Genomic DNA, 25,044 nt, shown 5'->3' with positions numbered 1-25,044 from the left:
GATTTACTACACCATGTTAGAAATTGCAGTAGCTTACAATTACACATCTGCTGATGACATATAATGAAACATTCTGATTTTATACATCTATCCTGTCTTTAATTTGCTCAGTATTGGCATGGAGATAGCATCACAAAACACAACAGTCAACACATTCAACATGAGGAAGGAACAAAATCTCCACAAAGACCATGTAATCATTTCTGAGTAAATGTAGCTGTGATAAGCAGACCGGTAAAAACAAAGTCAGTTTTTTTTTCTTTTACACTGATTCTCAGACCAAATACTGCAAAGCTGTTCTGGTAACTGTGTCCTTCAGGACTAAGTCACTTCAATCAGTTATGTGCTAATGGGTCTCTCTTGATAATAAATGGTGAAGTGGTTAATCCAACATATCTTCTGTGGATATGATACCCTCAGTACATGTTCAACACCAAGCATTGATACATTTGTTGAAGATGGGCGGAAGGTAGGGTGTATTTGGCACGTGATTTCCCTGTCCAGCTTTGATATGTAACGTCCTGGCATCTACCAACAATGATTCCACTGCATTTGCTCAAAAGTGTGCACTATTGCCCCACCACTGTAACTGGATTTATTCTGCTAGGTGTATAGCTAAGGCAGGAATTTAGGCACTGGCTAAATTCAAAACATCTTTCATTGCTACCTATTACACACTGTTAGCATTTTTTAAATAATTGCCTTCAACAGAAAAGAAAATAAAGCATATTGTATAATAAATTCCAAAAATAATCTGTCAGTGATACAACAAAGTAAAATTATTCCCAATAGGCATATTTTTTCACACAGATGAATACAGCATTTGCTTTAAAAGACTTTTTTTTCAATGAAAGCACGTTGAATCTACCTGGTAATTCTGCTAGAGTACATCACAAACACAGGAATATCCTGATGAAGGGTCATGGCCCGAAACATCAACTGTTTATTTCTTTCCATTGATGCTGCCTGATCTGCTGAAGCCCTCCAGTATTTTGTGTGTGTTGCCTTGCCACAGTACATTGTGTATTTTAGATAGTGCCCTGAATTGTTCCAGTGCTTTGCTTCTCCACTCGTTTCTATTTCAGAGAATTCTCTTATGAAAACTTATTTTATTCACTTTATCTTCAATAAAATGGTTCAGTGAGCATTAGTAACTTTGAGACACAAGTTTCAATCAGTCCTCTGGCAAGTATGTCAATCAATATTAGCCCCTCTGTGCTCAGAGTTAAAGTTAGATAGAGCAACTATGAATGACTAAACAGGTCTCCTAGAAGCAGAATTTCCCCATAATAGCCAATGCTTGTACAATAAATATAGATGTTCAATGTAAAGCCCCATCAGCTATTCAGGGATGCTGATCATGGAAGGAAAAGATATTAGACTCAAAGTTGATTTTACATGACAAGTATGACAGAAATCACCTGTCTCTCAACAAAACTTGAAATGCTAAACATTTTATTATCAGTAACAAGCTGTGCATGGACACTGAAGCAAAAAGATTCATTCACAAAATACTATCATAAATATGTCATGAATAAAAGGAAGATTAAAATATATAATAATTTGATAGCTAACTCATAATAACATGAAATACTTGAAATGACTGCAATAAAATGCATATTTTTAGAGGACTGAATTGAAACTAGACAAGCAAATCATTAACATGCACAAAACATTATATGATGTCAGTATACAAAATTGCTCCTCACTGTGAGCACAATGAAAACATCAGTCGTTTTACAAATGTAAATATCAATTTACATGCAATTTTACAATGTTTATGTACGGCCATTATCATCTTGTTGCAGTGCTGTGGAATAATGGCCTTAAACATAGACTGCATACTTGTTTTGTATTATCTTCAAATAACAGGCAAAGTACCTTTGCGAACACTGATGCACACACCTGCCAGCTTAGGTATGGCAATATTAAGTGATGCTAGATTTTTGTTGATTGATTATGAATAAGTGTAAATTCTACTTCAATGTGTAACTAGGTTATGTTTGTCCTGCATACAGATTTCTCATTTTATTTGATACAGCATCACATTTCCAAAGGATTTCTGGACCACTGGGTAACTGCCTGAATATGCACTTCAATATTGCCCATATTAAAATAATTTGGAAAACTGAATTCATGAAATAATTTTTTTAAAACTGTATCTATAACAAAGAGCAAAACCATGTCATATATATTATGCAGTCAGTTTCAATTAATTATAGTCATAATGCAGTTATATTCTTTGTATAACAAGTTATAAGCTTTATTTTGCCAGTGAATCCGGAATGTGGTATCGGTGTCAAAACTAGCAGAAAACAAGTTGCATTTACTCTTTTCATATTACTATTGTAAATTTTCAGCAAAATTTGGAAAATGAAGCTACTAGGCACAAAGCAGTAGTATTCCTGTGGACAAAATGTAAGTAGAATTTCCAAGTTTTAACAGTAGGAAAATTCAGATTGTTAAAAGTCATCTATGACTTGAAATGTGACATACAAGACTGCAATAACTTTACAATTTTAATCATTCAAGAAAATAATCTATTGTTCCAGAAGAGCCCTGAATAAAAAAGTGAAACAATAATAAAGGAAATAGCAACATGGAATTGATAAAAATCTATTAAACAGAAGCCATTGAGCCCATACAAACCAAAATAAGAACAATTCAAAATCTCAAATTTTGTAGACTACAACAAACCAAGTGAAATTCCAGGTCAGTTTCAAATGCTTTGAAGTTCCTACCTCAATAACTTCAGCTCACTGTAAGTTCTGGATCTCCACCAACCTTTTGATGAAAAAAATTACTAAAGCACTTGTAAGTCATTGCATTTTTGCTTCTTGCCACCATCAGATTTGAACCCTACTTGTCAGTTTCCCTTGGCTTTCATTTTTCTGACTACTCACCCATGTAGAACCTTAACAATGCCTTGCTAAAAAGCACACAATGCTAATAGTTTACCCTCATAAATGCAATCACTCATTATACATTTTCTGCCCTTAATCCACATTGAACTTACTTGAATATTTTGTGTCTTTTTATAAATCATGCATAAACCCACACAATGCTTTCCAGTGATTTTCTAACAACTGCTTGGGCTGAACGCCCTTCAGTTGTACAGCTTGTCCCTTTTGCTCCTCTTAAACAATAATGCATCTTTAGCAGACTTCAAACCATCAACACACACGTGCAGCCAGAGACCTTTAATAAAAATGATAGTCAGAGCCTCTGTTATTTCTTAAACCCTAGGATACATTTCATCCAGACTATGTGACATATTCACTTTAAAGCTGTTAAACTTTGATAATGCTTCTCTCTATATTCTTATTATAATTAATATATAACATTCTTCCTCTGTAACTACAATGTTCATACACGATCCTTTTATCTTTTTATGAAGATAGATCAAGGTATTCATCTAGAACCACATCATGTATTCTTCTTCCAAGCACACATGTTTGATTTGCTTTCTAATAGACACCATCCTTTTTATTATGTTCCTATATGTAAATATCTTTGGATTTTCCTTCATTTTATTTGCCGATATTTTCATTATGTTTTCTAACTCCAGGAACTAATTGAAAGAAAAACATGGGAGCAGGGATTTGTGTCTACTTAGTATTTCATTTTTAAGTGAGATGCTCACTTATGACGTGGTGTAATAATGTATGCCATTCATGTGCTTCTTACATATACTATAATCCATAATGAATTACATAAACAAACAATTAAACCATATAGTATTACTCAAATATTAAATAAACCTCAATTTTTCTTATTTTTCTTTTAGTTTTGTTCCTTTGAATCAATTTTCTGAAATAAGCATCCACTTCGCATTATGCAAATATGTACAGTATGTCTTTCAACATACTAATGGACTAGTTCTGGAAACCTCAGCCCTTTTATTTTACATGCTCTAAGGATTAGGCTACTTATTTAATTGGCTTCATAACACTGCATATTCCAACACTGTAACTCACAACAACACAGATAAACCTCTTATAAAATGATAAATATTTAGTGTATTTCTGTATGTTTGTGGTCTTCTGCTGCTGTAGCCCATCCACTTCAAGGTTCAATGTGTTGTGCATTCAGAGATTCTTATCTGCACACCTCTGTTGTAATGAGTAGTTAGTTCATTTACTGTTGCCTTTATGACAGCTTGAACCATTCTTCTGACCTCACTCATTAACAAGACAATTTTGCCCACAGACTGCCGCTCACTGGATTTTTTTTTTGTTTTGTTTTTTGTACTAGTCTCTGCAAACTCCAAAGACTGCTGTTTGTGAAAATCCCAGGAGATCAGCAGTTTCTGAGATATTCCAATGACCCCATCTGGCACCAACAATCATTTCAAGGTCAAAGTCACTTAGATTACAATTCTTCTCCATTCTGGTGTTTGGTCTGAACAATAACTGAACCTCTTGACCATGTCTCTCTGCTTTTATGCACTGAGTAGTGCCACTGTGGTGAACTACATATACCTGTCTGGACACGCCCCCCCGCTGACTACTCCTGTGGCTCCTCCCACAGACCCCTGTATAAAGGCGATTGGAGGCACAGACCCTTCCTCCGTCTCCAGGATGTTGTGTGATGGTCACTTGCTGCTTGTGCTTTCTTCCAGCCAATAAAAACCTACCTTAACCCACGTCTCAGAGTTACTGATGGTGCATCAGCCACATAATTGGTTGATTAGATATTTGCATTAATGAACAGATGTACAGGTTTATCTAATAAAGTGGCTACTGAATGTAAAGTAAGAAGTAGAACATAATTTGAAAGAGGCAAGCTTATCTAGGAGTAAGATGTTAGTTACTTATGAAACCAAGGATGGGACAATGAGACTGTACGATTTTGAGAGAGAGAACTCAGTGAATGGAAAATTGCTCAGTGTAGTGGGTGGTTCCAGTGAAAAAGAAGGAGCAACCATTCTTGTAGGCAGAAATTATTTGGATGGCCTCAATTTCATGGACAAGTGTGCTCAAAATGATTCTAACATTAACATCAAACTCAAAGGGGTCCATTTTTGGCTCAGATTAAGGATTTTCAATGCCGTTTCATGGCTGACAGATGTGAACACTCAACAATTCAAAACATACGTATTTTATATGGAAACGTCACCTTCAGGTACAATGACTCTGCAATGTCGCACTTTATTTAAAGTCACAAGCAAACTCTTGCACCAGACAATCAACTCCCCTATCAAAATTGGAAATTCTTGGTTGTGTCCTCAACAATACTAGGAACCTTACCACTCAATTATGTATCATGCAAAATTCACATGAACCTCAAGCCAATTAAACCTCTCATGATTCACCAGAAAACTCCCATTTGTTTCAAACATCTTAGGTTCAAGCATTCAAAAAAGCTCTTAGCCTTCTCCTGGATTATCAGGAGGCCAATCAGCACAAAGTGTTGATTTAAATTCTCTATTTATGGAGTCAATATCTTCTTTTTTCCTTTTCTCTCGATACTGCAGATTGGTGCTTCATAATCACAGTAGATCTTATTGGAACTGAGTCTTTCACATGGTCTTTAATCTATTCTTTACTCTTCATTATGGTGTTCACTGTACATGTGGTAAATCCAGAACATATAAATCCAAAGTTAACATTTGCTTGTTACCATATTGTGCTGTTGCATAAAGCATGATGAGCTTCCACTTCTGGTCATGATTGGAGAGGAAAGGTAAATGCTGCTTCAACTTTGTGTGTATCTACATATGTGGCAGATACAACACACTGCCATTCAAAAAGATATATATGCGTCCTCAAGTAAGTCTTATTTAGATAGTTGTATCTGCAAAATCTGCATAGATCTGAATTTTTGAAATGTAAAGTTGACTTCATATAACTCGAGTATTACATAATCCAAGGTTTGCTTGTATAGATGGAGCATGTGAATTTACAAATAAATCAGCTTAAAATTATTAATTATATTGTTATATAGTGTCATATTAAACTTGTGTAATTTCCTTTATTATTTAACATGATTACAGTCACTTTGACTCAAGCAATGAATGACATTTGATGATACACAAGCCCATAATATATAACATAAAAGTATACATTTTAATATATCTCAAAAGCAGAGGAATGGTCTTTTTTTAATTTATCCAGATATTAGTTGAAAAATATAGTTTACAAACGTTGTCACAGGTTCCGCCTTATATTCTTTTCTTACAAATATTTGAAGGATTCATTTGTCGTAAAATTCTTTACTGGTAAAACGTGCATTAATATCCTCCTATTGTTAGAAGAATTTTAATTTCTGAAAATAATTGCATCTGGTTTCATTAATCCCTCAATGTTTTTGCTTGAAATGTTCATAAGCATCGCAAAATATTTAAAAAGATAATGACATATTCTTTTAAAAGTAAACAATAATTGAAACAAGTACAGTAGAATTTCATTTGGATAACTATTCACTGCAAAGCTTAGAAAATTAAACAAGATTATGTCATAATTTTGATGACAAGATTCAGTCAAATATCAGACCCAAAAGAAGGAAAAGCGAAAACAATTAAAACTTCCCTTGACTCGAGCTCAGAATTGTAGATTTCCAGCTTGGAATAAGATTGCACTTCTCCATGCATATCATTGTAGAGAATTTAAAAATTAAAACTATTAAAAAAGTTTCTTAAATAATTTCAAAATGTGGCAATGTATATGTTAAGACTTTCTTTAATAAAACAGAGATAGAATGTTGTCTTCGACAATAGAAAATAAGCCAACAATTTCATTTCTGTGATTTGAAACAAATTCCTCAACTCCATATACTTGGTGACCTAGATATGGCTGTACAGGCATGCATCTCGAAGGCAGCAGATTTTCTAAAAACATTTTTGAAAGATATCTTTTGTTCAGCACTGTCAGCTGGCATCAAAAATATTAGTATAATGTAGAAGGAACCCATTTTTATTTGCTGAACTATGCACCTGTAATGAGCTATGCTTCGCTAAAAGCTACAGTATTGGTACATATTAAGAATGTACATATTAGGAACAGCTGCAAGGGCACCAGAAGCTATCTGTGCCAAGTTGGCACTTATACACCATGGTGCTCTGGTTTCCTACAACTGCTCCAGTTCCCTCTCACATTGCAAAGATATGCTGACAGGTTAGGTGTCTGCTTGAAATTACCCCTTAATGTAGGTTAATGGCAAAATGAATCAAAGGGAATTGATGGGAGAGAATATATCACGAGTGCACTGGGAAATAAGGAGAAGGAAAATTGGACTAACGAGATCGCTCCACTGGAGCCAACAAGGGCCTACTGGATCTCCTTCTACTGAGTGATGTATTTTATTACAAGTTTATTTGTACTATGATGCAAACTTAAAGAATACATTAAAAACATATTTCCCTTATTTACATCTGCTTTCCAGCACGCTACTAGTTGCCTACAGAAGATGTAAAAATGGGCACAGTAAATGTCAGGATTTGTCCCCAATGTATTTTCCACTGCTTTTGCCCGAGCAATTTCACCAGAAGAATATTTGGGGGTGAAGTGTGAGGAATTCTGGATTCTGCATATGGACGCATTTAAAATGGTGTCATGTCACATCTCTCCCTCAAAACCTCTTATTCCTGTATTCAATGATCTGCATTGCTTTGCAGCCCAACTGCAGCTTAATTTTAAATGCTGATGATTTTCAAATCTTGCCACCACCCTACCAATTGCTACCATCATTAATCTGAATAGCCTGTTCCTGCATTGAAGGTTTTGTGAAGCATGTCTTCAAGTCTTCTCAAAAGTAGACAATAAAACCAAAGTAGTTCAGACATTGACCAGTAGCATATAGAAATGACAGTATACCAATTACATGATTAAATGCATGATTGGTTTGAACCTTTTTGACAAGAGGTGTCAAAGAGTGAAACATAAGATAAGCTTTTTGTGACAAAAACATGAAAAATTATAGTATATTCTTTGATAGAACAAAAATTATTTCATTGAGCAAGAGACCCAAGGCACATCCAATAATTTCTTGATGTCTGACTAAGTCCCCTAATAGAGGCAAAAACAAAACACCTGACTGTTACCCACATAGTGAGGATGCATGGTGTTAAAAAAAACCTGAGTGAGACAAAGTACTTTTCTAGAAATAAGAGAAATAAGGTATCATATTTTATATTAATCTATATATTTATATAATTCCAAATATTACACTGGCATCCCTTAGCAGGAACTATACCAATAAATGACTGCACCAAAGTGATACCAAAGCTGTAATGTTTAATGTTCCCATTAATTTAAAAGGCAGCACAAAGCATCATTGATCATGAAAATTATGAATATACAAATTATAATGATATTGCTATAGTAAAATACCTGTGCAGAAATGCTGTAGATCATAAAGGGATTTCTTTTTTGAGAGTTTAAAATTGAGATGAGATCAAATGTAAAAATAAGTGGTTATGTTAATTAGAAATCATCTATAAAGAACAGTGGATACTCAATTAAAAATGGATATATTTTGAATGTGTTGTGTATACATTTTAATACCACATACTTCAATATATTTGTTTGAACATTAGTAAGAGCAATAATAAAATTTAAAAACAAACTAAAGAATTAATATCAACTTAGAGCCATTATGGATGGAACACAGAAAATATTAACTACTCAACAAGGAAGATATCAATTACAAATGCAAGAGGTGTACTTAACGTAAAAACTCATAATTTAAAAGAAGCATTTTCTTTATGCTCCCCTACCTTAGGAAAAATACTCATTGTCACTTAAGTCAGGACAGAGTGAAGTAAAATTTCCCAACCGTCATCACAATTGCAATATGGTATTATTTAACAAGCATTGTTTTGTAAACTCATTTAGAACTAATTTTTGAAACATCAATATTTTTGCTTTTCCTGAGTGGTTAGCATAAATGAGAGAAAATTCAGAAAGACGTATGAAATCTGAAAATTGTTATGACACAACTCATTTCAAATGTCAGTTTTTGATAAGTGTTATGCTACACAAATACCATATTGTTGCTGCAAAACTGTCACATTAATTCCAGTTGTCATTTTAGACAACATAAAAGCACTGGCTGTCATCCAACAGAAACTATGGAGAAAGGAAGCAACTACTGTACTGTTCATTTTGAAAACACAAGGGTAGACGAACAATTCAAACCTGGAAACAATTATTTCATGTCAATTCATGCTAAAAATATTTTAAATAATAGTTCTGCATTACAAATAGGAAGAAACAATTATCCATTTTGTTACATTCTCTAAATAAAAGTCCAACAGAATAGTTACTTACCTAAAAATCTAAGAGCCTCTTGATCAAGTTTTCTTCCATTCAATTCTTTACAGCTAATGAATCAACGGACACATGTTCTAGCCTTCTGTAAAACAATGTTGAGATCAGATTTACTTCAAAAATTACAAGTACCAAGTAAAAACCACATTTGATAGATATAGACTAAAGCTTGCTGAGGTTCTAATAGAGGTATATTCCAAATTGCAACTTGTTGACCATCATAAGAAAGTAATTGTCCACTGTAAATCATAGCACACAAGTGGAGAGTTTATTTAATTTCATAAGCACTAAACAACATTATATTTTCAGAAAATATTTCATTTATTGGCATAATTCCTGCTAAGGGATGCCAGTGTAATATTTAGAATAATATAAATAAATAGATTAATATAAGATCACTTGGCACAGACAATTAAGAGCAAGAGGACAACTAGGGAAAGCATACAGCCCATTAGGAATAAAAGAGGCATTTTGTCCATGAAGCCACTGATGAGATAAGTATCTTAAATGAATATTTCTGACCAATTAAAAGTAAGATGTACATTGACGTTGGATAATTAAAGGAGGGTAAGAACAGACATGTTATCTTTAAAAAAGAGGCATTCAAAGTCATAACAAAATTCAAGATGGATAAATTTCCAGAGTCGGAGATGTATGTCAGACTTGTTGGACAGATATGGGAGGAGACTGGGGAGCCCCTTGGCAGAGTTTTTTCAATCTTCACTGCCCACGTGTGAGATGCCAGATGAATGAATGACAAGAAATACGGTATCTTTATTCAAGAAGGCAGCAGGGATTAGCCAGGTAATTAAAGGCTGGCAAGTCACAGTTAATGGTAGGCAAAGTATTGGATAAAAATGCTTAGAAGTAATCTACATTTGGAAAAGCAGGGATTAATCAAAGACAGAAGTAAGATTTGTTTGATTGATCTGCTGAGCAATGATATTTGAAATATAATTCTAATGTGAAAAATGATACACTTTGGGAAGACTAATTCAGCATGCACATGAATGTTAGGACCTGACAGTCAAATGAAGAACAGTGGAACTGTAGTTTCTAAGTCCAAGAATCGGTGATAGTGGTAGAATGGTTTGATAAAGACAAACAGGATACTTAACTTCATTAGCCAGAGCATAGAATACAAGAGCAGGGAGGCAACAGCAAAACTTCATAAAACATTAGTTAGAACTCATTTGGAGTAATGCCATACTAAAAAAAAATGACATGATGATGCTAGAGAGGTTGTAGGGAGATTCACTGGGATGATGCTCCAATTATGAAGAGAGACTGGACAGAGTGGATTTGCTTTGCTGGAAGCAGAGGAGGCTGAAGCGATACCTGACAAGGTATATATAAAGTTATAGGTTGCATGGGAAAGCTAAATAATAGGTGATTTTTCCCATGGCTCGGTATCTAAAACTAGAATGCATAGCTTATTGGTAAGAGCCAAATGTTTAGGTAAGGGGCGTTAAGGATCAATTTTCTCACCCAGAGGGTAGTTAGAATCTGCTTACGTGAAAGTGGATGCAGGTGGAAGTACACTGTAGAAGTAATTAGCTGAACACTTGAATTGCCAACTCATTTTAAGCTAGGAATGAGAGCTGGTAAAAGGACTAGTATGAGTAGTCAACAGGGACGTGGAGAGCTGAATAACTTGTTTCTGTGCTGAATGACTCTATAATTCTAATAACTCAAAGGTACAAACTTAATTATTTGCATACCTATTAATAGAGCTCAAACAATTCTATTTACATTAAATTAATTACAAAAAGAATAACTTTGTTCAGCAACCACTCCATTATATGTACTTCAAATGGCTCCCACCCACTGTTCATCCATACCACCAGCATGCGCTTTCTCCCTTAAGGCATCAATGCCATTTGCCTCCACGACTTGCAATAGCACATTCCACTTAATTGTTATTCTCACAGATTTTTCCTGAATTTTCCTTTAGATTTGTAAGCTGCAGATTCATATTTATGATTTCTAGCTTTTCATTCCTTACAAGTAGAAATACTTTTGATCAATATTTTCATGCTATCAGCTCATTTTAAAGTCCTCCATAAGGAAATAGCCACAACCTGTTTAGCCCCTCATGACAGTTAAATTCTCAGTGCAGGTATCATCACTGTACATCTTTTTTTTGCATCTTCTCCTGCACCTCAATATCAATTGCATATTAATGAACATCATAAATGCATTCTATCTAATGTCCCTTGAGAGCAGTAAAGTTAAATGTGGGTCCCAGAAGCACAATGGCAGAAGAAATTATAATAGGAATAAAGCAACGGTCAAGGCATGAAGTGAATATTTGCCAGGACTGACCATCATCTTCTCTCCTGAAATTACTAGGTAAGAGTTGGTGATAGATTTAGAGCAATTGACTCCCATTATATATATACACACACACACATATATTATATATATATATATATCGAGACCTACATGTGGTAGCTTACTGTGGTGTGATTTAGTTACTATTACAAAAATGTATGATGTTTGGAAATATATATATGTGGTGCTTCATATAGGGAGATCACCTGATTGTACATAACAAAAAAAATAATTATGATACAGCAGAAGGAATGCCAGAGTTGACAACTTTTATTCCAAAACTAATGACCCATTTCTCCTCCAAATGCACAAGTTTAAAATAAATCCTATCACGTGTCAATCCACTAACCTCTGAGACTTGCAATGTAATCAAAACTGACCACACAAAGATAATAAGAACTTTAAAAGTCATCAGATTTCTCTCTCCAATCCTATCAGACCTATTCAGTCTGTGTCTTAACTTTTTAAGTTTAGTACATCAGGCATTTGCTTTTGAACTGAATTTGCATGCCATTTTATACTACCTTCCAGGCAACTGGATATCAGTACAAAAGAAATGCTCTGCATCGCGTGCTAATAAAATTAAATATGGCAGCTGTTGCTGAGGGGAATATATTGTTGACTTTGCTATATGAATTTGGTTAGTGGCATTTTAGGGGAATTTGACAACTTTGTGCTTTTGTTAAATGGAAATATGAATCAAATAAATGTACATGATAAAAACAAATGGACTTTGTAAAGCAGGCCTGAAATCAAGTGTAAAGGTCTTTCCATATTACTATTCAGGCCAGGCAATAAATTGTTTTTAAGCTTTAGAGGTATTCAGAACACCAATGAAAGTCAACAACAGAAATTGTAATGCTCCGTAAACAGCCAAATTAAAAAAAATCCTGAAAGAAAGGATCAAAAGTGATCCTGAAAGAAAAGATCAAAAGATCAGTTTTGATCTTTGTGCCTAATCTGTCTTGAAAAAAATCATAAAAACTATAAATCTCCAAACACATATTTTCAAAGATATTACATATTAAGTAATCAATTTTTTTAATCTAATCATTGATTAAGATCACAAACAACAGATGACCCAGCAGCAATCATTATGATCACAAACCTCCAGCCACAATAACAGCCTTCCACCCCTATTTGCTGTCTTTTTTAGGCAAGCCAGTCCTGCATCCAAACTTGCAATTCACCCTAGAGCCCATGTATCTTTGTCTTCTGAATCAATCTACTATGAGGGACCTTATCAAATGCCTTACTAAAGTCCATGGACATCATATTAACTAGCATTCAGTGCATCACTTTATAGTGCCAGTGACCCAGGATCAATTCCTGCTACTGTATGTAAGAAGTTTCTACATTCTCCCCATGATCGCGTGGGTTTCCTCTAGATGCTCTGGTTTCCTACCACACTCCAAAGACACATGGTTTAGTAGGTTGATTGGTCACATGGATGTAATTGGGCATCTGGGCTCATTGGGCTTTAAGAGTCTATTACTGTGCTGTATCGCTAAGTAAAATAGAAATAACTTAGGGCGCCACTGTGGCAAAGCAATTAGAACGACACTATTACCATTCGGTGCGTGTGAGTTCGGGTTTCAATTCCAATGCCACCTGTAAAGAGTTTGTACATCCTCCCCAAGATATGCATGGGTGCTCTGGTTTCCTCCCACATTCCAAAGACATACCAGTTAGTGGGTTAATTGGTCATTTTGTAAATTGTCCTATGATTAGGCTGAGGTTAAATAGGTGGGTTGCTTGGCAGTGTAGCTTGGTGGGCCAGGGGGCACTGCAACTCTAAATAAAAATAAAACATGTTACTTTAACCTCATCAATCTCTGTTGTCACCTCCTCAAAAGAAAAGTCTTAGGTTTGTAAGGCATGACCTGCTCTGCACATAGCCTTGCTGAACAAAGGTTCAAAGATTCATTTATTATAAAAGTATAGGCCATACAGGCCATGCCTTTCCAAATGCACATAAATCCAACCCCTCATTATCTTCTCCAATTGTTTCTTTACCACTGACATGAGGCTCACTGGCCTACAATTACCTGGATTACTTCTATTTATTTTTCTGAACAAAGGCACAGCAATTGCTACTCTCTAGTGCTCTGGGACATCACCTGTTGCTAGGGAGGACACAGATACTTTAGGCAAAGCCCCAACAATCTCCTGACTCGATTCTTTCAATCTTCTGAGATGCTGCGTGCCATCAACTCGGTGATTTAATGCGTTGCCTCCTCCTCAGTCTCGAAATGTCCCACCACAACAACATACCCCACTCTGCCTTCACTGTCCTCCAATTCCTCTTCAATAAATATCGACGTAGAGTACTTATTTAGTACTACAGCAATTTACTCTGACTTTAAGCACAAATCCCTACTTTATTCTTGAGTGGACCCTTAGTTATCTACTTTTTCCATAATATGTATAAAATACTTTGGGACTTGCCCTGATACTGCTGATCAAGAACATTTCGTGGCCATTTCTGGCCTTCCTAATTGCCTGTTTCAGCATGTAACACTATTGTATTAATCCACAAGGGTCCAGTGTAGTTTTAGTTTTCCAAACTTAGAAACATAGAAAACCCACAGCACAATACAGGCCCTTCGAACCACAATGCTTTGCCAAACATGTTCTTACCTTAGAAATTACCTAGAGTCACACATAGCCCTCTATTTTTCTGAGCTCCATTTACCTATCCAGGTAAAAAACCCTATCAAAAAACCCTATCGTATCCACCATTGCCAACAACCCATTCTACGCACTCAGCACTCTCTGCGTAAAAAAATTTACCCAACATCTCCTCTGTACCTATTTCCAAGCACCTTAAAACTGTGCCCTCTTGAGATAGCCATTTCTGTCCTGTGAAAAAGCCTCTGACTATCCACACAATCAATGCCTCTCATCATCTTATATACCTCTATCAGGTCACCTCTCATCCTCTTCAGCTCCAAGAAGAAAAGGCCAAGTTCACACAACCTATTTTCACAAGACATGCTCCCCAATCCAGGCCACATCCTTGTAAATATCCTCTGCACCTTTTCTATAGTTTCCACATCCTTCCTATCCTTCCTGGCAACCAGAACTGAGCACAGTAGTCCAAGTGGGGTCTGACCAGGGTCCTATATAGCTGCAACATTACCACTCAGCTCTTAAAGTCAATCCCACAGTTGATGAAGGCCAGTGTACCATTTGCCTTCTTAACCACAGAGTCAACCTGCACAGCAGCTTTGAGCGTCCTGTGGACTCGGACCCCAAGCTCCCTCTGATCCTCCACACTGCCAAGAGTCTGACCATTAACACTATATTTTGCCATCATATTTGACCTACCAAAATGAACCACATCACACTTATCTGTGTTGAAATCCATCTGTCACTTCTCAGCCCAGTTTTGCATCCTATCAATTCCCGTTGTAACCATAGATAGCCCTCCACACTATCCACAACACTCTCAACCTTTGGGTCATCAGCAACCTTACTAACAGATACCCCCACTTCCTCATCCAGATTTATAAAAATCACAAAGAGTAAGGGTCCCAGAACAGATCCCTAAGCCACTCCACTGGTCACTGACCTCGATGCAGAATATGATCTGTCTACAACTGCTCTTTGCCTTCTGTGGGCAAGCCAGTTCTGGATCCAAAAAGCAATGTCCCCTTGGATCCCATGCCTCCTTACTTTCTCAATAAGCCTTACATGGGGTATCTTATCAAATGCCTTGCTGAAATCCATGTACACTACATCTACTGCTCTTCCTTCATCAATGTGTTCAGTCACATGCTCAAAAAATTCAATCAGGCTCGTAAGGCATGACCTGCCTTTGACAAAGTCATGCTGACTATTCCTAATCATATTATGCCTCTCCAAACGTTCATAAATCCTGCCTCTCAGGATCTTCTCCATCAACTTACTAACCACTGAAGTAAGTCTCACTGGTCTATAATTTCCTGGACTGTCTCTATTCCCTTTCTTGAATAAGGGAAAAACATCCGCAACCCTCCAATCCTCAGGAACCTTCCCTGTCCCTATTAATGATGCAAAGGTCATTGCCAGAGGCTCAGCAATCTCCTCCCTCACCTCCCACAGTCACTTGGGGTACATTTCGTCTTGATGCTTTCCCAAAGCTCCAGCATGTCCTCTTTCTTAACTTAAGCTTTCCAATCCATGATAAGTCATCCCTACATTCACCAAGATGCTTTTCTGTAGTGAATACTGAAGCAAAGTATTCATTAAGTAACTCAGCAATTTCCTCCGGTTCCATACACACTTTTCCACTGTCACACTTGATTAGTCCTATTCTCTCATGTCTTATCCTCTTGCTGTTCACACACTTGTAAAATGCCTTGGAGTTTTCTTTAATCCTGCTTCTCATGGCCCCTTCTGGCTCTCCTAATTTCTTTATTAAGCTCCTTCCTGCTGGCCTTATATTCTCCTAGATCTTCTAATTTTTTGAAACTTTCGTAAGCTTTTCTTTTCTTCTTGACTAGATTTTCAATAGCCTTTGTACACTACAGTTCCTGTACCCTACCATCCTTTCCCTGTCTCATTAGAACGCACCTATGCAGAACACCACGCAAATATCCCCAGAACATTGGTTATATTTCTGCCGGACATTTCCCTGAGAACATCTGTTCCCAATTTATGCTTCAAAGTTCCTGCCTGATAGCTTCATACTTCCCCTTACTCCAATTAAACACTTTCCTATCTTGTTTGTTCCTATCCCTCTCCAATGCTATGGTAAAGGAGATGGAATTGTGATCACTATCTCCAAAATGCTCTCCCACTCAGAGACCTGACACCTGACCAGGTTCATTTCCCAATACCGGATCAAGTACAGCCTCTCCTCTTGTAGGCTTATCTACATATTGTGTCAGGAAACCTTCCTGAACTCACCTAACAAACTTCACCCCATCTAAACCCCTTGCTCTAGGCAGATGCCAATCAATATTTGGGAAATTAAAAACTCCCACCACGACAACCCTGTTATTATTACGCATTTCCAGAATCTGTCTCATCTGCTCCTCGATGTCCCTGTTACTATTGGGTGGCCTATAAAAAACACCCAGTAGAGTTATTGACCCCTTCCTGGTTCTAACTTCCACCCACAGAGACTCCATAGACAATCCCTCCATGACTTCCTCCTTTTCTGCCGCCATAACACTATCTCTGATCAGCAGTGCCATGCGCCCACCTCTGTTGCCTCCCTCTCTGTCCCTTCTGAAACATCTAATGCTTGGCACTCTAAATAACCATTCCTGCCCCTGAGCCATCCAAGTCTCTGTAGTGGCCACAACATCATAGCTCCAAGTACTGATCCACGCACTAAGCTCATCCGCTTTGTTCATGATGCTTCTTACATTAAAATAGATGCATCTCAAACCATTAATCTGAGTGTATCCCTTCTCTATCACCTGCCTATCCTCACTCTTGCACTTTCTCCAAGCTTTCTCTTTATGTGAGCCAACTGCCCCCTCTTCTGTCTCTTCAGTTTGGATCCCACCCCTCGGCAATTCTAGTTTAAACTCTACCCAATTGCTTTAGCAAACCTCCTTGCCAGGATATTGGAACCCCTTGGATTCAAGTGCAATCTGTCCTTTTTGAAAAGGTCACAGTTGCCTCAAAAGAGGTCCCAATGATCCAGAAGTCTGAATCCCTGCCCCCTGCTCCAATCATTCAGCCATGCATTTATCCTCCACCTCACTCTATTCCTATACTCACTGTCCTGTGACACAGGCAATAATCCTGAGATTACTACCATCGAGATCCTGCTTCTCAACTTCCTTTCCTAACTCTCTGTAGTCTGTTTTCAGGACCTCCTCCCTTTTCCAACCTCTGTTGTTGGTATTAATATGTACTAAGACCTCTGGCTGTTCACCTTCCCATTTCAGGATATCATGGACACGATCAGAAACATCCCAGACCCTGGCACCTGGGGGGCAAACTACCACCCGTGCTTCCTTCCTACATCCACAAAATTGCCAGTCTGACCCCCTAGAGTCCCCTACTACTGCTGTCTTCTTCCTTTCCCTACCCTTCTGAGCCACAGGTTCAGATTCTCTGCCAGAGGTGCGGCCACTGTTGTTGTTCCCAGGTAGGCTGCCCCCCCCCCCCCAAAACAGTGCTCATACAGAAGTACTTATTGTTAAGGGGGACAACCACAGGGGCTCCTTTTATATATGCTCCTTTTCCTTCCTGAGTAAATTCAGGGCTTCTTGAGTCATCCCTTATCTTACTATCCTTGTCTTTACTCCTTACTGGAAGATGCCAATCCTGAACTCGGATCAGCTGGTCTTTAACTAACTCCCATACATCAGAAATGGACTTGCCCAACAGAAGCTTTTGACACATTGGCCTTCATAAATCAAAGTACTGAATACAGGAAATGGGACGTGATGCTGAAAATGTATACAACATTTGTGCAGCCTGATTTAGAGTATTGTGTGCAGTTTTGGTTACCTACCTACAGGAAAGCTGTAAATAAGAATGAAAGAGTACAGAGAAAATTTCCGAGGATGTTATCGGCTCTGAAGGACCTGAGTCATAAGGAAAGATTGAATAGTTTAGTACTTTATTCCTTAAGATTAGAAGATTGTGAGGAGATTTGTTAGAGGTATAGAAAATTATGAGACGTCTAGGTAGGGTAAATGCAAGCAGACATTTTCCACTGAGGTTTGGTGGGATATCAACTACACGTCATCGTTTAAGAGTGAAAAGTGAAAAGTTTAAGGGAAACATGAAAGGAAACTTCTTCACTCAGAGTGTTGTGAGTCTATGTTAAAGTGATGCATGGGAACTCAATTTCAATGCTTAATCAAAGTTTGGATAGGTACATGGATGACAATTTGATGGGATTAGGCAGTTTTAACAGTTTCAGCATGGACTAGATGGGCCAAAGGGCCTGTTTCGGTGCTGTACTTTTTATGACTTTATGACTCTAGAAGCTGCCCCTAATCAATGCCTCTCAGCTCCTTTCTAATCATATAACCATATAACAATTACACCACCGAAACAGGCCATCTCGGCCCTTCTAGTCCGTGCTGAACACTTACTCTGTAGCATAACTTTCCCTCCTCCAGTTTAGTACCTTCTTATAAGATCAGATTTTATACTTATAACTATCTTTATACAAAATGAGGTATGTCCACTTTTCCCAAAATGTTAACTAATTATCAGGTCTGTCAACTGGCCTGGCTGATTTCCCAAAACCAGCTCCAGTATGTTTTCTTCCACATATTGTTTCAAGACGTATTGAAAAAAATCCCATTTTATTGCAGCCTCTTGTATTAAGGAATTTGTAAATGGGGAAGTTGAAAACCATACAATGTCTATCCTGCTATTTCTATATAATCTGTCTACAAATATGTTCCTCCACCTCTCAGTGGCTATTGTGGGGCCTATAGTATAATCCCATCAATGGAAGTGCATCTTTCTTATTTCAAAATAATTTATTCAAAAATGACTATTTACGGATCATTGGGCTCTCTCTGTCTCAGCTCCTTAGCTAGATGTTGAAATACACTCAGTATCATTTTCTCAACACATTAGCATGTATCAAGGGTAGTAATTTTGAGATTACACCTCTGGAAGTCCTGCTTCTTACATTTCTACTTGGCTCCTTAAAATTCCCTTTCAGAACCTCATCACTGCTCCTACCTAATCTTTGGTACCTATATGGATCGCAACTTTTGTCTGCTCAGCCTCCCTCTCAAAGTGTCCTGTTGTAAAGCACAGAGGGATCTTGGGGTCCAGGTCCATAGTTCACTGGAAGAGGTGATGTAAATGGATAAAGTGATGTGTGTGGCATGTTTACCTTCAATGATAGGGTTGCTAAGTAAGCAAGTTATGCTACAGCCAGATAAGACTTTAGTCAGACTGGTCTTGGAGTACTGTGTGCAGTTCTGGTTGCCCGCTATGGAAAGGATGTGGGGAAAGTGCAGAAGACGTTTACCAGGATGCTGCCTGGATTAGAGGATGTGAGGTTTAAGGAAAGATTGGGTTGTTCTGCCCAGAGGCTGAAGTGAAACCTGACAGATTATTTGTTTAATTATGAAAGTCACAGATAAGGTGGCTATTCAGACTCTTTTCCCCAGGGTAGAAATGTCAAACACTAGAACACATGCTTTTAAAGTTAAGGAAAGGATTCTTAAAGGTGACATGAAGGGCAAGTTTAAAGGTTACATGAAGGGTAGTAATTGGAATAGGTTACTAAGGGTAGTGGTGAAAACAGGCAGTTTGGTGGAATTTAAGAGACTTTCAGATAGACACGTGGATGATACACAGGAGGAGGGCATTTAGTATCAAGTGGCATCAAGATCAGCATACCATCAAGGGCTAAATGGCTTATCCAGTGCTCTAGAGTCCAATGTTCTTTTTGTGTGAAATAGTTGCTAGACAAACTATTCATTTAGAGATACAGCATGAAACAGGAACTTCCGGGCCAGTGAGCTGCACCACCCAGCAACCCAGCTAACTAATCCTAGCCTAATCGCAGGACAATTTACAATGACCACCCAACCTACTAATCAGTATATCTTTGGACTGTGGGAGGAAACTGGAACACCTGGAGGAAATGCAAGTCAAGTCAAATCAATTTTTATTGTCATTTTGACCATAACTGCTGATACAGTACACAGTAAAAATGAGACAACATTTTTCAGGACCATGGTGCTACATGAAACAGTACAAAAACTACACTGAACTACGTAAAAACAACACAGAAAAAAAAACTACACTAGACTGCAGACCTACCCAGGACTGCATAAAGTGCACAAAACAATGCAGGCATTACAATAAATAATAAACAAGGCAATAGGCATGGTAGAGGGCAGTAAGTTGGTGTCAGTCCAGGCTCAGGCTACTGAGGAGTCTGATAGCTTGGGGGAAGAAACTGTTACATAGTCTGGTCGTGAGAGCCTAAATGCTTCATTGTCTTTTCTCAAATGGCAGGAGGAAGAAGAGTTTGTATGAGGGGTGCGTGGGGTCCTTCATAATGCTGTTTGCTTTGTGGATGCAGCGTGTAATGTAAATGTCTGTAATGGCGGGAAGAGAGACCCCAATGCTCTTTTCAACTGACCTCACTAGCGGCTGCAGGATCTTGCAAACCGAGATGGTGCAATTTCTATGCCTAAATTGACACAAGTTCTCAGTGTTAATAATTTAATTAGCTGTGGTGAATTGTCCTTCCTGCTACATTGTCTTTTTGTGACAAAATAGTAATAGATATGAATCAAGAACCACAAAGATCATCTCTATATTAATACAATGGGATAACAAGGTCCAAAATCATAGTGCCTCCCTAAAGAAAACTACAACAGAAATATTCTTCATAAACTGCAAGTATGCAGCAGAATTTACCCTCCTGCATATACTGCTGTAGGTTTTCTCAAATTACAATCTCAAACCCCACTGCTGTTACAATACAAATGCTGATATGAGTAACCTTGAATTAAAATCTCAGGGAAAAGGCCATTATATTTTCAAAGGTTTCAGAAATTTTGCCTTCATGCGGTATTTTAGTTGCTATGATCTGGAAATGCCCAAAAGACAATCAAAAAGCAGGAAAGCAACTGGACCAGCTGGGTAAAATGCTCAGGAAGAGATATTTTTGATTTTTCCCCAAGAAAGTTTGGTCTTTTGCAGATATCCATAGCCAATCAGCAGTTTTTATAGGACTGCAAAATGTTATTTAGATTTTTCTCCCCAATTAATGTTTTGAAACTTGTGTTTGTTCCTCCCCTATTCATCTGACCAGGACCAGCCACAGGACCTGCAATCAGGAAACCATGACACATAGCAAAACAATTAATCCCTGCCTGGATATTTTGGCAGCAATTGCAGCAGGATCTTTGTAACATCCTGTAGGCAATATATTTTGGAGGAGAAGGTAGGTTGGAGTTCTTGATCCTTGGCTCTTCAGCTTAGGGAATTCACTTTAACTTCCTTGAGAGAACATTAATTTGCCTTCTCTTTCACTCCTACAATGAGCAAGAGTTAAAACTCTTCTGATTGATAGGTAGTTTCATTCCATAAGGATGCACCTGGGATTCAATTTAACAACTCTAATCTCATAGAAGAACTCTTGTGAATGGACCAGGACAGGAAGTGTAGATGATGAAATCCTAATATCCATCAGAACAACGGGTTCATGCAGGCTTATTGATCTTCCGCTAGTTAAAAGTTTTTAATGATAGATGCAATATTTGTAAGGAGAGAACGGAGAAGTAAAGAAGTAAATAAGTGTTATTATTAAATACCCTTAAGTACCGATGCCATTGTTGTTGAACAAGTAACTGTAGATTTCACTTAAGCTATCACTAACAAGAATTACCCTAGCACACAACTTCTTACAATGTTTCAGTTTTTTTCCCCAGAATTTCTCTGGGAACTGATTTTCAAATCATCTAGTTAATGAGCCATCAAGACATGATAAGCAAGGAAATGAAACCCCTGTTATTGCTTCTGTGCCGCATAGTGAACTGTGCCTTACTTACTTCAGTCTTGTGAGATCATTAAACCTCACTTTGCATTGCAGAGCACTGAAGATTGTAATTTATCACCTCCGTCCATACACCCGGGCTACACACTTCGTCTGTCTTCTGAACCTTATTTTTCCTGGAGAAACATACACCAACGCAATAGTTAAGCTGGGACTGTTCAGTACAGGTTAAAAACTCCACCTTTCCCACAATGTTGTTTGTTTCTTACTTGAATTGGTATACTGCCAATGCCTACTCAATCAAGTGTTCTTTTACACTGTAAAACCTTAAACACAAAAGCACTGATATATCGTCTATACATTCACAACCGTAAACAAGTAAGTTTTATGACTGACATGCAGCCCAAATAAATAAGCAGGGCCAGTCTTGATTCAGAAAAATGTGTACATCAAAGTCCCATTTGTAGTGAATACACCAGCGGTGAAAAATCTAGGTGAATTTAACACCAAGCAGATAGCATCAATTTTCCCAAAACGTTGTCAGCTGCGTTTTCCATCATTAATTGAAATGAATTTTCCATGCGAGAAAAGGATAACAGCATTATCACTATAAATGTACCTATTTTAGTCACAGTATTCCCTTGCATACTAAAATTCTAAATTAATGGAAAACAGAATCCACATAGTTATGTTTCAATTACCCCAGACAGTTTCTGCTATGGTGTATAGTTATTTGGTACAGCATTGACCACAATGAATCAAAAACTCATAAAACCTTTAGCACATTGAAGAAAAGCATTTGGTTTATCATTCTGATTGGTGTTAAGCACACTCATCCCATCCAAACTTATCATTAACCTTCAAGACTCTGGCCTCTGCACCTTTTCCTCCAACTGGATACTTGATTCCCTCATCAGCAGAACCTCAATCGGTGAGGATTGGTAACAACATCTCCTCCTTGCTGATCATTAACACAGGTGCACTCTAGTCTGTGAGCCCTCTGCTCTACTCTCTAAATCACAGAACACTGCATGGCTAAGCACAGCTTCAGTGGAATCTTCAAATTTGCTGATGAACCTACTGTTCCAAGGTTCAAAGTACATTTATTATCAAAGAATGTAAAAGTTGTAAAACACAAATCATGCCACCAAAAGAACTAAGCAACAACAATAGCATTCCAAACCAAATTGAGTCTTTAGATCTAAATCCCCAGAGCAGACCTAAGTAGGCCCAAAACCTCAGTATTCAGTTTATCACAGTAGCAGGCATAAAGCACAGCAGCTGGGAGTAGTCTCACAGCCTTAGCTTTGTAGAGAAAAGAGCCCCAGTCTATCTGGGCTGACATTTAAACTGTCCGAACAATGAACTGTGCCTCTCATTAGGACCTGGGCTCCAGTGTAGTGAATCACTCTGGGCCTAGATTTCGCTGCGGAAGAAGCCGTTCTTGCCCTTTCCAAATTGGCACAGCACCCAGAGAGTTCCAATCTTGCCTGACTCTCTTTCTTTCTTTTTCAATCTTTTTATTGATTTTCACATATACACAAAAAAAATAACATAGTAATAAGTAAATTATAAATACAATAGACTTGAAATCACATTGATAATAAGATAATAATATCCTACTAAACATCAACAAAAGAAAATACCTTAATCAAGTCCACATGATTATATGAAAAAAAAACAAAAATAACCATTAAAAAAGAAAAAAAATATATTAAAAAAATATGTGAAAAAAAAAATATATATTAAAAAAAAACACTAAAACTAAACTAACATAGGCAATAATAACAGTTTACAAGTATAAGATAGTGTCAAAGAACTCCGGAACTCCATACCTGAACATGAATAAGCAGAAAGGTCTGGAGAAGGCCAAATTAATTCATATGAAAATGTCGAATAAACGGTCTCCAAGTTTCTTCAAATTTAATTGATGAGTCAAAAATAGTGCTTCTAATTTTTTCCAAACTCAGATAAGAAATAGTTTGAGAAAGCCATTGAAATGTAGTAGGAGGATTTACTTCTTTCCAATTTTGTAGTATAGACCTTCTGGCCATTAATGTTACAAAAGCAATCATTCGTCTGATTGAGGGGGAAAACTGATTACCATCTTCATTTGGTATGCCAAAAATTGCAGTAATAAAATGAGGTTGTAAATCTATATTCCAAATTGAGGAAATAGTAGTAAATATATCCTTCCAATAATTATGTAAAGTGGGACATGACCAAAACATATGGGTCAATGAGGCCACTGCTAAATGACATCTGTCACATAGAGGGTTAATATGAGAATAGAATCGAGCAAGTTTATCTTTAGACATATGAGCTCTATGTACAATTTTAAATTGTATTAAAGCATGTTTAGCACATATAGAAGAAGAATTAACCATTTGCAAAATTTTTTCCCATTTATCTGTTGATATGTTGTATTGAAGTTCTTTTTCCCATTCTTGTTTAATTCTAACTGATATTTCTGGTTGTATCTTCATAATCATATTATAAATAAAAGCTACTAATCCCTTCTGACAAGGATTTAAGGTAAAGATCAAATCTGTAGTGTCCATCAAAGTTGAATTAGGAAAAGATGGTAAAACTTTATGTAAAAAATTTCTAATTTGTAAATATCTGAAAAAATTAGATTTAGGTAATTCAAATTTATTAGAAAGTTGATCAAATGACATCAAAGTATCTTCAAAAAAGAGATCACGAAAACATTTTATACCTTTCCTTTTCCATATGTTAAAAGCTTGATCTGTCCAGGAGGGTTTGAAAAAGAAATTAAATAAGATAGGGCTATCAAGAACAAAGTTTTTCAAAATAAAAAACTTACGAAATTGAAACCAAATTCGTAATGTATGTTTAATAACAGGATTAAATATTTGTTTATTAAATTTAACTAAATCCGTAGGAAGACAAGAACCAAGAACAGAGAATAGAGAATATCCCTTTACCTCATTACATTCCAAATTTACCCATTGTGGGCACAGTGGTGAATCCAAATCTAATTTC

The 25,044-nt window shown here is 37.0% G+C and overlaps 1 protein-coding gene across 1 annotated transcript in view; it reads right to left on the bottom strand.

The window, feature by feature from the left end:
- foxp2 (forkhead box P2) overlaps positions 1-22,164 on the bottom strand; it is a 550,159-nt gene extending 527,995 nt beyond the window's left edge. Inside the window, exons 1-2 of the mRNA XM_059978258.1 lie at positions 22,094-22,164; positions 9,270-9,354 (exon numbers count right to left, since the gene is read on the bottom strand). The gene's annotated coding sequence lies outside the window, so the exon portion shown is untranslated. The remainder of the gene's footprint in view (positions 1-9,269; positions 9,355-22,093) is intronic.
- Positions 22,165-25,044: the final 2,880 nt, after the last annotated feature.

This window comes from Hypanus sabinus, chromosome 8 (genome assembly GCF_030144855.1).
Source record: "Hypanus sabinus isolate sHypSab1 chromosome 8, sHypSab1.hap1, whole genome shotgun sequence".
NCBI classification, from domain to species: Eukaryota; Metazoa; Chordata; class Chondrichthyes; order Myliobatiformes; family Dasyatidae; genus Hypanus; species Hypanus sabinus.
The sequence above is the reverse complement of the archived record's forward strand: the minus strand, read 5'-3'. Positions and strand labels throughout refer to the sequence as shown.